Source organism: Sphaerodactylus townsendi, linkage group LG05 (genome assembly GCF_021028975.2).
Source record: "Sphaerodactylus townsendi isolate TG3544 linkage group LG05, MPM_Stown_v2.3, whole genome shotgun sequence".
Classification (NCBI taxonomy): Eukaryota; Metazoa; Chordata; class Lepidosauria; order Squamata; family Sphaerodactylidae; genus Sphaerodactylus; species Sphaerodactylus townsendi.
The window spans coordinates 89,403,150-89,419,207 of NC_059429.1; the positions used below are offsets into that span (position 1 = coordinate 89,403,150).

Sequence of the window (16,058 nt, forward strand, 5' to 3'; positions counted from 1 at the left end):
TAGCCCACTAAGCTCCCCGAAAGGCTCCTTTGATAACTGCAGTAAGATGAGTGAGTTGTTGAAAACCCCTTTCCCCCTGCAGTTCCCTGAGACCTCTGGAAAGCAGATTCTGACAAATCATGCAATCCCCATGGGCAAAAAGCTACACCATCTAATCAGGGAGATATTGGACAAAATAACTATGTCGCTATTCCACCAGTAGTGCTTTGAACTGCAGAAGATGTTCCATGTTAGATTTCTTACAATGGAACTCCCCAACATCTGATTGAATTCATAACTGAGATGGACCCACACATAACTGAGACTAGAAAAACCCTATGACAGTATGAAAGACACCTTCATATATAGTAATTTTTTGCTGAGATACCTTTGAACCAGCCATGTCACTTCCATCACAGTTGCTTTTCCCCCTACATCATAACCGATTTCAAATGGTGCTAGACAAGAACTAAGACTCTGAACACCAAGAGAAATCGGTCAGCCTGTGTAAGAGACGCTGTCCCAGTTCCGCAGTTGTTTCTTCTGTTTAAGAGACTCTGCAGGTCCTTTAGATAATTTGGACTCATAGGGTATGTGTCATGTGATCTGAAAAGGTTTGAATGAAGGTTTTCTGAAACAAGCATTAACACATACATCTTTAATGGGTGTTTAATGAGAAATTTGGAAGACCACTTATTCATAATGACATCAAGCTAGGACATGCTCAGATTCTAATATTAAGTAATCTATTTAATTTAGGTTTTATCTGTGGACATTTAAATGATGCTGGTTATAGAGCCAAATTAGTCAATTTGAAATGCCACAAGGATTCAATCCTGATTGGGCCACTGTGTTGAGAACTGAGGCACCCCCCCCCCCCGCCCTTCATTAAGTGCAGAATCAGTTGCATCTCCTCTCCACCTGTGGCTATTTTGGCACTCGAAAAGGAGCAGAGGAGAGGAACAAGACTGCCACACTGTGGGCCCAGCACTGACTGCAGCACTTTAAAATTGCTTTCAAATGGTGGTGACATCCTCATGGTGGCCATGAGAGTCTTATTAAAACAAGAACCAGAATATTCAGTGACTGATAGCTCAATCAGAATTTTGTGAACTCTGGCAGACAAACTCCCATCATAACAGTTGAAATAAATAACTATTGTTAACCAATTAAACTTACTTTTTCCCAGGTAACCAGGACCCAAGGTGGGTAACATCACTAAAAAAATGTAGCAGGCTCCCAAATCCTAACATCTATTCAAAATGAGAGCTTTAACTTTGCATAGTCCAAGTGACTAAGTACCCTCAAGAGAATGGAATCTAGAACCTATGGCTTTGAAATGAGTCTTCAGTGAGCTGTGAATCAATGGCACTGAAAGGGATGACAGTAGCGATTAACAGCAAGGACTGAGATGAACTACACAGAGAAACCTGTCACTAGGTGACAATGCAGGTAATAGCCAATGTGCAGGGCTACCTTAGGTAACATAGAGCCAGAACACAAGGGCCAAGTTCAGTCTTATTTGTCCACCACAGCATATTAAAGGCATTTGGATAAGAATTCTCTAATGTTAAATTTGCAAGACCCTATGAAGCATGAATGTAAGAATGCTTGCAGATGCAGAACTTTCCTACCCTTCTCCTCCCCCACAATTCCTTGAGATCTCTGAAAAGCAGATGCAATTGTGTTACCCCCCCCCCCCCCCCGCACCTCGGCAGGACAAAAGAGTTTATATGGTCCAGGGCTGTAGTGAGAGAGGAAGTGGTCAAAATCACTACCTTGCTCTTCTACCAGCAGTGCTTCCACCTGTGAAAGAGGCTCTACTGGCACAAAAACACAGTAGGAGTGATAATATTTAGTAACCTCTGTCCCCTGCAAGCCTGTGGATTGTGTCACCTCTTGTTTAATCAAATTCCACAACAGCTCTGTGGAGATATCAAGGATTACTGGGGAAAAGGAATGCAGGAAAGACCTGTGACAATCAACACCTTTCAATCATACATCATAGGATCCAGCAAAATGTATCAGTCACAGCAATCAAAGGAGCCTCACACATGTGGAAAACAGTTTCTGCACATATGTTCCCAAATGGAAAAGGAACTGCATGTACAGATGTGTACTGATCCATTTGTTGGGGCAGGGTACATGAAGACTTTCAAAAAGCAGTACACGTCTTTTTTATGGTGGGAACATCAGGGAAGGCTAAATTAAGTCTTCCCTGCAGAACAGCTACTAGGGAAACTACTAGCGTGCAACTCCAACAGAGTTCTAAACACTTATTTTTATATTCTTGGCCTAATTTAAATTGCAAATTCAAGAATTACACATTACTAGAACACCCCAACCAGTTTATCTTACCAAAACAATTTTAACAACCTGATTACATGACCTGTGCTGGAGCTTACAGTTCTTCTTCAAATCCAGTGCTGTAATTCTTGCTCCTAGAACACTGATTTCAAATGGTGCTAGATACAAAGATGGAAAAATCTAAGCCACCATGTGAAACCAGCTTCCAGAGGAAGACACATTCTTGCGTTGTGTACCATCTTCTGAGTCCAACAGTAAACAAGAAAGTTTTCCTTCAAGATTCCTTAAAAAATACCTTTTTAGCATAGAATATATGTGAACTATTTATGATATTAAACAACTCATTGAAGAAATACTGGAAAATACTATACAAGATAAGCAGGCTGCTTTTTTAGGGGTGGGAGTCACCTCAATAAAATGCTATGGTTTCCCTCAGTGTTGAAGTGTTGCATTTCTGTCTAGTCTTTACATATATGGTAAACAGATAAAACCAGTTATTCATTTTACATCATTTTATATTAACCATTTTATATTAATCTTTTTTTTTTCATACCACTGAGTAACTGCAGAGACAATTTTTTTTAGCTTCAGTTAAAGGATTAATAACAGTGGGCTCAATACAACAGATGTTAACCATGCCTATCACACTGTTGCTGAAGGTATACATCCAGGGTCAAAGCAAACCCCTGAGAGAACACAGCTCTTTTAAGGGACCATTGGCCTACAGGCAGAAGATCAGAAACTCTACTCAAGTGTTTAGGGGAAACTGGACAGCACTGTTGGATGTGGAAAAAAAACATTGGTGGCTTTCCAAAGCACACTGGGATTGAGGTGATGGGAGGTGGAGGGTAGTGCTCTCAGGGCTCAAAGAACGTAATGAGGCTCCTTAGAGATGGCTTTTTGCAGCTGCTTCATGTGCTCTTTGATATCTTCCAGCACGATGGTATCCAGCCTGCGCTGTGACTTCTTCCCCGAAGTCGGTTTGGTGGGTGCTGCCTCCTTGTGCAACTTGACTTTGGTGGGTGGAGGGGGCGACTAAGTGGGCTCAGCAGCTGGGTTTGGCCTTCTTGACCTAGGCAGGGCAGTGAGAGCCCATTCAGAGGAAATTGGTCATCTGCTCAATTTACAGAAAATGATCAAACTAATTCTCTTTCGACTCTCCGGTGAGGCAGATGCTTACCTCCCCTTCTCTGTCCTAAGCATTTTTTGCGTGTGTGCATGTGTGCACGCCATCAAGTCACTGCTGACTTATGACAACCTCTGGTGGGGTTTTCAAGAAAAGAGATGGTTTGCCATTGCCTGCCTCTGCCTGGGCTGAAAAAGTTCTGAAAGAACTGGGACCGGCCCAAGGTCACCCAGCAAGCTTCATGTGACATAGGAACATCGGAAGCCACCTGGCCCCTATCTAAATATGCTTGGTGAGCCACTAGGAAAGGTGTTGGTGGGCACCACATCATGTTGGAAACCCCTGCTCTAATTATTGTCTTCTGTTTGCTTCATTTCTGTCAAACCTCCTAAAATTTAATGCTGGATTTTAATTAGTAACTTTTAATTATTTGTTTTATTATTTTATTCATTTGGTAAGCTGCCTCAAACAGGTTCCTAAAGAGGCAGCCTAATTTTTTTCTTTAAAAATAAATAAATATTAATTTTGTTTCTTCTCAATATTGTATCTAACTCCCTTCTTGATCCCTTCCAGTCAGTTTCATTCTACTTTTTAAAAGAAAAAGGAAGTCCCCTGTGCAAGCACTGGGTCATTAGTGACCCATGTGGTGACATTACATCATGATATTTACCAGGGAGACTATGTTTTACAAGATGGTTTGTCATTACCTTTCCCAGCCATCTATGTTTTACCCCAGCAGGCTACCTACCAACTTTGGAAAAATGGAAGGCTGAGTCAACCTGAAAAGGACGGAAGCCTGAGTCAACCTTGAGCAGGCTACCTGAACCAGATCAAATACAGGTTGTGAGCAGAGCTTTGACAGTACTACAGCTTACCGCTCTGCACAATGGGGCTCCTTCCACTCTAACATGCTTTTATTCTTGACCTTTCTTATGCACTCTGTTCTATGTCATGTAATGATTTTGTTGCTTCTTCACATTACTTTCACTTGTTTTCTCCTTTCTTGGTTTCAATCTTATCAGACTAACACCACTTTTATGCTTCTGTTAATGGCTCATTTTTTTACTTCCTTTTCTTCTCTTGCTGGTGTTCTTAAAGTTTCTGTTCTTGGTGGTCTTCCTTTTTTCTTCATTTATTCTTTCAGTTTCTTCATTCCATCTCCAGTATAATTTTTTTATAAATAGTATTCAGTTATTTCTTCCATCTGGATCTCCTTCTGTTCTTCAAAATATGCCTGATTGATGGCTATTTCTGTAAGAATATCTCATGATACACTGGAAGTCAAGATGCAGAACAGTACATAAATTGGTTTTTCTCCTAAGATCCATATTCTTCTGTTTCACTTTAAGTGGATAATTCTGTAGGTCATATTATTCAGCCAGTTGGCTTTTTTAAGAAAGAAAAGAAAGAAAAATGATGGTTTGTCTTTTGCTCGCACAGTTCATTTGACTAGTTGATGATACCGCTTCTGTCTCTTTTCTGTGCTTCCCTGAACTTATCCTCTCCCCCTTTAGTACCTTCCTTCACCACCACATGAATTATACTTCTCCTTTTTTATCTACCACATTCAAACACACTATTATTTTACTTCTACCAAAAAACAACCTTAAAAGACTTCCCGATTCATTAAACTCCAGCCATTACTGTCCAGTTTCCCTTCCCTTACTTTTAAACTCCTGGTGTACATTGCTTATTTCCCATGCACTTGATTTTTGCTCCTTCCATTCCTCTCCTCATCCCATGCAATCTGTCTATGCCCTCACCTAAATCACTGACAAACCTTTTACTATCAATACTGAAGACCAATTCTCAGTACTCTCTTTCCTCTTTCACTTCTGGTCTGCCCCTAGTACAATTAATTATCCTACTTCATGCCCTGGGCTTCCATGACATAGCTGGTTCTTTTTTCTCTCACTCTGTTAGGGTTAGTCAGGAACTCTGTTAGGGTTAGTCAGAATCTCTTATATTCTTTCTCTAAATATGTACTATCTTGGAAGACCTAATTAAATCTCATGGCTTTCAGTCTCTCCTATATACCAATGACACCCATCTCTGTAAGTCCACCTTAGAAATGTTTCTTTCCTTTCAAACCTATTTCCAACTGCCTGTATCTAGCATTTCTGCAGGAATGTTTCATTGATGTCTAATATATCTAAAAATAAATTTCTCATCTTTTCTCTAATCTCCCAGCACCCTTTGTTCCAGATATTTGTCTGTTGCTAGTCATATTGCTAGTCATGCATAAAAATATTAGCTCCTCTTATACACAATCAAGCCAAAAACTCTGATCCTCTACTGCTCTGACTGTCACAACTTTCTCCTTTCTTCCATGCATCTTGTACATTCATTATAGGACTTAATGTGTGCATGGTGCCTAATAGAGTGGTAAACATAATAAATAGTGTTGACAGTGAATTCAATAGTTTCATAAAGAATTTCTGTTTTACAACTAAAGCTTCCTTATGATCTAATGGAGAAAGCATGATTCATTTGCTGCATTCTAATAAAATATCCCATAATTTTATAGTCCAGTCCTAAACAGAATTTCACCCTTCTAAGCCTACTGACTTCAACGAACTTAGAAGAATGTAACTATCTTTATGAGAACCATATTAGTGTCCCAAATGATATATATTTGACCTGCAGACTCACAAACTATATTCACTGATTTTACCACAAGTACACTGTATTCAGTTTTATGGATGGTACTGTTACTACTGTTTGAATGTTTAAACTCCAGTTTCATACTTACTGGTGGACCATGCAGACACCAGGGAAGATGTTTGTCATTCGGCCATATTAAACTGGAAGAATATTAATAGCCAGGAATTCTGCAAACTTGCTTCTTCACTTTATTTACACGTATTGAATTTAGTGGTGTTCTTGGTAGCTTTCTGCTTCAGAGTCCATCTTTAAGCTAGGTGAGATGTCCTGTGGAGAAAGGATAAGTAATTATGGCTTATTTTTCATGCTAAAAATGCCCCGTGGTTGGCATGGGGAATGCCCCAGCGCAATGGGGAGTTTCGCCCAGCTCCCAGTGCTGCAGTGTGTCTGCCATGCTGTCGCCCCAGAGACACACTGCAGCAGAGGCTTTGCTGTGGGACTTCCCAGAACTACAAAGGTTGAGGACCTTCCTGAATGCCCCTCTGTTGCTCCTGTGGCTTCTGCCGCTGTAAAAACTCCTCAGCAGTAGAACGAGGCCACTTTTGCTGCCTCACCGCTCTGGCCTACCCCTCCAATGAACGGATGCCTTCTCCTCCCCTTGGAGTGGAATAAAAAATAAGGAGGGAGAAACCTTGAAAACCTTGCAAAAAAGCAGCATGTGAAGGCACTGCGAACGGGAGGGCAGCAATTTCCTTGCACATGCAAGGAGTTTAGACAGGGTGGGAGTTAGTGTACCACGATTCCCTCGCACATGCAGGGATTTTAGACAGTGTGGAGGGCGCCGATTCCCAGTGCCTGTTTTGTGCAAAGTCATTTAAAACTACATTGGTGAAAGTGAGTGGGGGGAACAAGAGGGGAGATTCAACCAATCAAAATGCGGGAATGGAGGTTGTCCACACATGCGTAGAAGACATTGCCAAAGACCTCGTGGCGCAAGTGGAGGACAGCTGGGGAGCAATGCAAAGTCAACAGCAGGGTAAAAAGTGCTGCGGCAGCTGCGCTCCAAGATATAGCATGGGGAATTTTTACTGTACAAAATCAGCCTATATTTATTATTTAGAACATTATTTTAAACATTTAAAACATTTATACGCCACCTTTTTACTCAGCTTAAGGACCCAGAGGCAGCAGCCAAGCAAAACATTAAAATTCATTTGAAATACAGATAAATATATAAAATATTTTAAATAAAACATGTAGACACATAAACACAGAGAAGAGGGCCAATGACAGTTAATGAGGGAATGCCGAACAAAACAAAACGAAGTCTTCAGCTGCTGGTGCAAGACAACAATGGAGGGAGGGAGACCAATCTCCCTGGAGACAAAATTTCGGAATTCCACAAGACAAATGTTCCTTTTTCAGGTTGCTACCCATCTACCCTCAGATAGTGAGACACACATAGCAGGGTTTGAAGGTTACCACAATGATCAGATTGGTTCATATGGGAACAGGCACTGGCTCAAACTAGTTTCACAGCCTTTCTATCGCCACAGGGAATCCCAAGGGATCATGTAACAGATTTCTTTGCACCCTCTCCAAACATAACGTTCTTTGGAAGAAACCAGAATAAGCAAAGTAGAATGTAACTTCCTTGTGCCATGTTCCTCTGCCAGAAGATATTCAATCTGGCTAACAGCAATGGGGAAGGGAGGGGGCTGGCATCCGGACATGGCCCACCCACCCTAGTGGAGGGAGGGGGAGGGGGGTGGCATGTAAGGGAGGGGAGTGAGTGAGGGGGTGGCATGCAAGGGAGGGGAAGGGAGGGGGCCAGCATCTGGACATGGCCCACCCACCTTCAAGCCATACAGGGCTTTAAAAGTCAATACCAACACCTTGAATTGGGCTTAGAAGCAAAATGGAAGCCACTGTAGATTGAACAAAACTGCAGTGATAAGGTCCTCATGACCTATTCCAGTCAATCTCCAGCCACGGCATTCTGTATCAGCTTCCGCTTCTAGACACTCAAGAGCAGTCCTGCACAAAGCAAACTGCAGTAGTCTAATCCAGATTTACTAGAGCAAGTACCACAGTGGCAAAATTACAATCCTTTATAGCATTATTACTATGACTTTCTGTATCCATAGTTTGAAGATCATTTATGGAGTAAAATAACCAAGCACAGAATATTTCTGCCCCAAGGAAAGAACAATCTATATGCTGGACCAAATGGGAAAGGAAGCAGAGAAACAAGGAAAACAAATGTGAGCAAATGTAGTTATGTATGTTTACTTGGGATGTAAATTTTGTTTTGAAAAGCAATTGTTAAACAATTAAAGTTTTTATTATTGAAATGTTGAAACATTAGAAATTAACACTACCACAGTGTTAATTGCCCTAGCTTTCTCCTAGCCCCCATTCAGGTGGGAATGCTACTGCCCCTCCCTTCATGGACCTGTGTTAACTCTTCTCCAAATCTGCCCCAACTTCAGCGTGTTTAATAGTTCTAACAAGATAGCCTATATCATGAAACTGTTCCCTAGACTGCATTTTCTGAATGCTAGATTTGGATTAAAGTTTTGTTCATGATTCTAACAGTGCCTTTCTAACTTTTCCTTGGGAGTAAGTCCCACTGAATACGCTTGAGTAGATCTCATTAGAATGGCACAGTAAATATGTTTTAAGCATTCAAATATATGTTTCATCAACAAATCCAGTGAAGTTTTTGGCAGCATAAGTTTTGTCAGTCTTCCTTTCCTTTCTGCCCTAAAATTAAATGTACATCATCCTCTACTAGTGCAAATATTCAATTATCTGAACAGTTGGTTCTGAGAGAACTTGTGAAACTGAAAAATCAACTTACACACAATGGAGACCAGCAAGCACTGATGAATTTGGCCAATAAGCATTCCGTGGTAATTGGTCTAGAAGCAGATAAGAGTGGGACAGTGGCAGGATTAATAGGAGAGGACTGTAGGTTGAATCAAGACAGATTTGTCAATCAGTCTCTATTATATTATGTAAGTCACCATCTGGACTTAGGTTTTTAGTATTATTTTAAACTGTTTTAACTATTTATTATGATTTTATTGTATGATTCTGGGGTTGTTGCGGCCCTAAGCCCCTAGGGGAGGGGAGGGGTATAAATGCAAGAAGGAAGGAAGGCCTGGCCTTCTGTTTGCAAGTCCTGAGCAAGGTTCTTAGAAATAGAATTTTTTGAAAGACAGTGATTCATAGGGTCTCCACGAGTCATAAGTGACTTGACAGCACTTTACACACATGTTCCTAAAAACCAAAGTCCAGCTATAGGGACTAAAAACTTTAAGTCAGGTTAAGCGGACCACTATCCCCTGTAATGTAGTTTTAGTCACTATGTACGTTACTACTACTTCTCAAAATAAATAGAGTATAAATAATTGTAGATGTTATTTAAATTCAACATCAGATCTGATGCTTCCTACATATATGGCATACATACATGGCAAGAAATCAGAAAAAGATTGAAACTTGAAAGGGAACTAGAAAAGATGAAAGGGTTTCCGGATACCACAATCAAGCTAATTCTTTCCACATTATTCCTCAGTAATATGTATAGATATGAAACGTGTACATTGAAGAAAGCAGACAGAAAATTGATTCACTTGAAATGTAGTATTAAAGCATAGTTTTACAAATACCATGGATAGCCCAAAAGACAAATAAGTGGGTTCCGGATCAAATCAGCCACAATCTTCAGTTTTAAAGACATGAGCAAGGCTGTTTATGATATAAGGTTTTGGGAGTCATAGGGTTGCTATAAGTTGGAAATGATTTTACAGCACTTAACACACCCAAGAGGTGGCCACTATCCTGAATAAATGTTTATAAACAAAGATTTATATCTATATGCAAACCAGTTTTGAATAAGATCTTGCTTTACAAACAATATAATGACTTTTTTCTCCCCGCCTCCCCAAAGGATTGATACTTCATGTTTTCTTCAGCAGGATTCATTCTGTCATGAAACCACACAACACCCCAGTCTGGAAACCATACAACACCCCAGGATTCATTCTGTCATTAAAAATCCCATGTCACTTTGATAACAATGCTGTCTCCTTTCTGAATATGGTTTTGGCTTATGACTATTTATAAAACTCACTGATAGGAATTCACATTTAGGTTTTCTTCATTTCATGAAACCCGATTATGTAATAGTTCCCTATACTGACTAACTTCCAAACTTAAGGATAATTAATCACAACAGAGATTATAGTAACAAATACATTAGGCTCAGACAATAACAATCAGAGAGGGGAAGACCTACTTAGTGTGTAAGGCTAGACAGAATTTATATCAAGGCCAAATTTGTTAGTTATTACAACAGAAAGGAACATAAGACCAGCCATGCCTTTGAATATACAAATCATGTAATATTCAAGGTATACCGTATATACTCGAGTATAAGCTGACTTTTCCAGCACATTTTTCAGCTGTGCTCCAGCTGCGGCAGCAGTGTGAACATCTCCCCCACACCGGTGTTTTTACCGGCCCCTCACTGCTCTAAACGGCCTGTGTGGAAGGGGCCTTAGGTATTTTGCTTTAAATTGTGCATTAGATTTCCTTTGTATATAGTTTTTCTTTGGCTTTCCTTGAAACAGCCCCATTCAAACACAACAACTATGACTGAGGAATATTTCAGAGGTGGTACAAAACCAAATGGAGTTATTTGAGCTGACACACCCACACAAGAGCTAACAGTGAAAGTTCTGAAACTGGCATCTTTCTTAGATAAATGACAAGCCCTATAAATAGCAAATTGGATGGATCATTGCATACTTCTGCTGACAGAAGAAGTACAATCTTGCCTAAACCCCCTCCTTTCTGCAGTTCACTGACCTAGGTGTCGTCTTGCATGTGAAGGTCTTATATTCCTGTCACATCGTAGAGAACCCCAACTCTGAGGGAGAAGGGATGGAGCATGGACACTGCCATGTAGTAGGGTAGAAGGAAATGCCTTGGGTGTTGATGAGGGCAGGCAGGAGCAGTTAGGAGGAAGGACAACCAGGGCCAGTTCTCAAGAGAGAAAATACTTATTTGAGGGCAAAGATTGACTTGGGAGAAAAGACCTAGTCAAGAGTAGGACAGGGCAGCAGAAACTGGCCAGGTTCAGGAGAATGGTGGAAGGAGCTTGTTCTGTGTGGAAGATATTAGCCTGGATGGCAAGTTGGGAAGTTAAGTAGTATGGAAGTTATTGGCCTAAGTGACAAGTGAGAAAAAAAAACCTATGTCTCTAGATCGACTAAGGACTTTTACAGAACTTATCTGAACCCATTATGTTTATTAACCATATATTATTAACCATATAGAAACCTATACTGTTTTACTTATAATTAAATTCTATTCATCATTAACATAAACAACTGTGTATTTTAAAGAATCCTCTTTTACCTCAGAGCTACCCCTACATGCTGACCATTCTTGCAGCTCACCATACCCAACTAAGCCTATTCTGTGTCTTAGGTCCAACTAAGAACTCAAAGGTAAGAGCCTTTGGTGACAGACACCAACAGTCTGGTGTAGTGATTAGAGCTGGTCAAGAATCTGGCAGATCCAGGTTCCCTGGGTCTGGGAAGAGATTCTGCCATAGACGTTTGCTGGATGACCTTGGGTCAGTCACATACTCACCTAAATCTATCTCACAGGGTGGCTGTGAGGATAAATGGAGAGGAGAAAAGAACAGCACTGCACTTACCTATAACAGTGGTTCATTGAGTGGGCATCTGTAAGCCACTTTGTGTCCCAATTGGGGAGAAAGGCAGAATATAAATAAAGTAATGTAAATCTTTGGGCCCAATTGAAATGTGGCTATCAATTCTGTCTAGCATCCAAACTGCCATCATTCCAAGAAGAAACTGAATATTAGCCTTCCCAGGTCAAATGTAACACAAATACACAGTATAATTGATTGCTAATAGTACACAAGGCATCTTTAAACATCCGTTTTTAAACTGCAGCCCAATCAGGTTACTTAGACACATATGCTTGGGAGTTTAAAGTCATGCACACCATAGTCGTACTTTGTTTGCTGCAAGAAATGCTGATGTGTCATAAGTTATTCCTGCAGCTGTCATAATAATTGAACTATCCTGACTGGCATTGTAGCTGCTTGGAAAATACAGGATAAGACTCACAGAACATTTCTGAGGGGCTTCATAGAAAGAAAGTTAAAAATACAGAGAATCAAAGTTTAATAAAAGATAACATACAAATGCTGCCTTGATGTATAAGCTCAGGCAGATTCCGCATGGGCCAAAAACAGCGGTGTGAAAATGGTTTGAAAACGGTGTAAAATGGTTTAAAACAGTGTAAAAGGTTTACACTGTTTTCACACTGTTTTCACACCTCTGTTTTTGGCCCATACGGAATCTGCCTCAGAGACAAAACAAGATCTCACTTTTAACAAATCTCCTGATTTTAAAGCCAATAGTTTAGATAGTAGCAACTTTGGCTTTGGACTGGATTTTTATTTTTTGCTTAATGCAAATGATAAGATGGAACACTTTAGAAGGCAGATTTATAAAACAAAAAGCTAGAACAAGAAGGCAAAAGGAAATGCTTCTGTCTCGAAGGTATTTCAAGTCCACTACCCTTCTTGTAGGGAATTAAGGAAGGTGGGTTACACGGCTTTAAATCTGTTGGCATGAAACATCCCCCTTTGGCATAGCAGAGAGTTTTTATCCATCTCTTTAATGGCAAAGGAGTTGATATGTATCTGCAAGCTAAATTTAAAACAAGCATTCTTCAGACAGATGGTATTTTTAAAGAACTAAACAAGATCATGGGAATTTTTTTTCAATTTTAAGTCACAAGTACCAGTTATTAGAAAATGATTTATTTCTTATTTTTCAACAAATGTAGCAAGCTGCTTATTCACTCTCTCTATGCCTTCTTCCTGCCTCCTCAAGTCCTTAAAAGTACATGCAAAATGTCAACATGAACTGTGCGATGGTGCCTTGCTGGACTTCTACCACATATGCAAATCATCATACTGCCACGTAAGAAGTTTTGCAACAGCTAATCTGTAGTACCTCATTTGTCCTCTTTAATTGAAATAAGACCAGCTGAAGAAGTTACGAAACAGAAGGGCCATGCGCTTTGTTCACATGTTTGTGGTTGAAATGCTATTAACCATTGAGAAAAATGAAGTGAAAGCTTATCTTAGTTTCCACACTCAGCTCCTGAGAATTTTCAGTAAATCATTCTTGGAAGAAACAGCCTGCCAGCAAAAATGAAAAACCACAATAAGTACAGAAATTGTTTATAGGTAATTTAATGCTGGTGAGAAGCAGCACCCAAAACCAACAAGTATCTCTCTTATTATGAGAGCATCCTATTGTGGATTCAGTGCTTAAAATGTCTGGCCTTCTCTTACTAGTATTGGAGCATACAATCTGCTATTACCTCTTCCCACTAATCCCTCTGTGAAATGAGCCTTAAATTATTAAAACAGAAATACTGCTGCTTCCATATGGCTGCTTCCTAGACTGATCATGCAAGTCATGGGAAGATGACATGAGAGAAGTATCACCCTTTAATCCGGCTGCAGAGGTGTGCCAAGCAAGGACGTTATTAGGGTTGCCAGATCCCCACTGGTAGCATCCTGCCCCCTTGGCATCCTGCCCCCTGGTGCCGTTCAGATAGTCAGCAGGAAAACTTACTGGCAACAAACTTAAGGGGTGGGCTTTTGGCATATCTGAATAAGCCCCCCCATGCCCCCAAGGGTAGCAATAAATGAGAGCCACAAAATTGGATCCTGAAAAATGCCATTTTTTCCTGTATTTTGGGGGCTTGTTTGGCCTGCCACCTTTTAAAGAAAGAATATAACCTCTCTCCCTCCCTGCAGCCTGAACAGATTCAGTGTTTAACTGTGTGCACTACTTCAGAAGTGGCACTCATAGTTCAATGCTGAACCCAACAAGGCCAAGCCCACAGTTTAATGTTGAACCTGACCAGCCCAAGTCTGGCATCAAACTTCGGGCTTGGCCTGGTCACATCCAGTTTTATACTGCTGGCTCTGCTTCTGAAGTTCTGCCTCCAAAGTCCATGTAGAAGTAGAGGTATCAGTATAAAGCTGGACTTGGCCAGGCTGAGCCCACAGTTCAATGCTGGGCTGGGCTGGGCTGGGCAGGGACCAGTGTTCAACTCTGTACCTCTAAATTCCCATATGGAGTTCAGAGGCAGGCACATTTTTTGGCTTCAGGTTTAATTTTCAGAACTTTTTGGGAAAATATCTGGGTCTATTCAACCCAAACCTGGTGGCTACCCCTAGTAAACCCAAACCTGATGGCTACCCCTAGTAAATTTAGGCCAAGTTCTCCACATCTACAATACAGCAATGTCATTTCCAGAATGCACCAGAAGTGACATCATCATATCACCAATGCCCACAGGGATGCTCTGATATTTGGGATAAACTCTATAGTAAAAACTCTTCAACCAGTTTTGCTCAAATGCTAGAGTGTCCCCACAGTTGACAGTGATGTTATGACATCACTTCTGGTGCACTGTATTGTGGACACTAGAGGTCGAAGTTTACTGCTGGTAGGCTACCCACCCACCCCCAGACCTTGCTGGATACTAGGAGGTACCTGGAAATCCTGCACACATGTACATACTTACTAAAATAGACAAATGTTTCAACAAATTGCACCCAAATGTGCACAAATAAGTTAAAGTTAATATAAAACCAAACCAGTGTTAGTTTTATATGAGCACATTTTATTATGCCGTTAACCATGCTCCTCAGAGAACATCAAAAGCTGCCTTAAACACCTGAGGAATAAGTGGACCAACGAGGAAGCAACCAAGCAAAAAGAAATTCAACAGAGAGACATACAGCTTGAGCCCAATCCGTTTTCAGAAATGAATAATGCCAGTAAATAATTCTATGCCACAAAAGATTTTAGTTTGGGAGCAATTTTTCATTAACTTGAACTTCCTTTAACTTGAACTTCCTGGTCTCTGTGATTTTACAGTGTTGGTAATTCTTGGCTGATCTAAGCAAGAGTGCATAGTTGGATTAACTCAGCACACATTACTATGTATTTACTGATACAATTTCCTGACAATGAAACTCTTATTTTATCCATTGTGGAGATTTTTTTTAAAAAAAATACTGGTATGCCCTATACCAAAATAACCTAACTCTTGCATTATTCTGCTCTGGAAGGAGAAATATCCAATAGCTAGCAAAAATGAACAGCAAATTCTTTGCCTCATAGTTCCCTCAGCAGATTGACCAAGGGCGTCAAGAAGAACTCTGACTAGTATGAAAGAATCCGTAGATCAATGATGAAGCCTTTTTCAACTTGCTTACTTGGCCCAAGGAAGAACAGATTAATTTAGTGATGTGCTAAACATGTCAGGGGATGCTATTTACAGGTCCCTGTAGATCAATTGGCATCCTTTGCAGTTCGTAGCAGGATAATTAGCAGTGAGTCATTTACCTTTATCTAGAGTTTAAAACTTCACATTCATCAAGGATGTTGTTCATAGGTAACTCAACAAAAGACAACCCTTTGGTTCTTAATACAATGTTCAGAATGCTTACTGAAAGGTTCTGGATGAAACTCCTAGTTCAGAGTTATAAGCACAAATGGTGAAGCAGGAGTAAATTCTAGAATCCTTGCAAGCAGGTTACAGTTAATAGTTGTAGGGAATTCAACAGCTCAAAGGGCAAAAGAACGTATGCCAGCTAGGATCAGCCCAATAGTAGCTTTCCAACCAAAACAAGAGTTCACTAGTGGATACTTTTCATTAGCAACCACAGCAATAGCTGTTACATGCACATTTATACTTTCTGCTATTGGTAAATTTCAGACTTCATGAAGTCAACAGAAAATGCCAATCCAGAAATCTTCCCTGAGGGAGTCTCATAAATGTAAAATAGCAGAACTAGTATGAAAGTTTTGAAGAAAGTAGATGAATTCTATAACTGTTAGCATACTTACATATATCTACAATATCTAAGTAGGAGTTATCTTTTTAAAAGTTACTTGAA

At 40.3% G+C, this 16,058-nt stretch overlaps 1 long non-coding RNA gene across 3 annotated transcripts in view; it reads right to left on the reverse strand.

Moving 5' to 3' along the window:
- Window positions 1-2,787: 2,787 nt before the first annotated feature.
- The window catches only part of LOC125432701, a 40,231-nt gene continuing 26,960 nt past the window's right edge, over window positions 2,788-16,058 (reverse strand). For 2 of the 3 annotated variants that reach the window (XR_007244528.1, XR_007244526.1), the window contains 2 exons: window positions 6,165-6,343; window positions 2,788-4,798 (listed from right to left, as the gene is read on the reverse strand). This is a non-coding gene — a long non-coding RNA (uncharacterized LOC125432701). The remainder of the gene's footprint in view (window positions 4,799-6,164; window positions 6,344-16,058) is intronic. The other variant, XR_007244527.1, reaches the window with a different exon arrangement.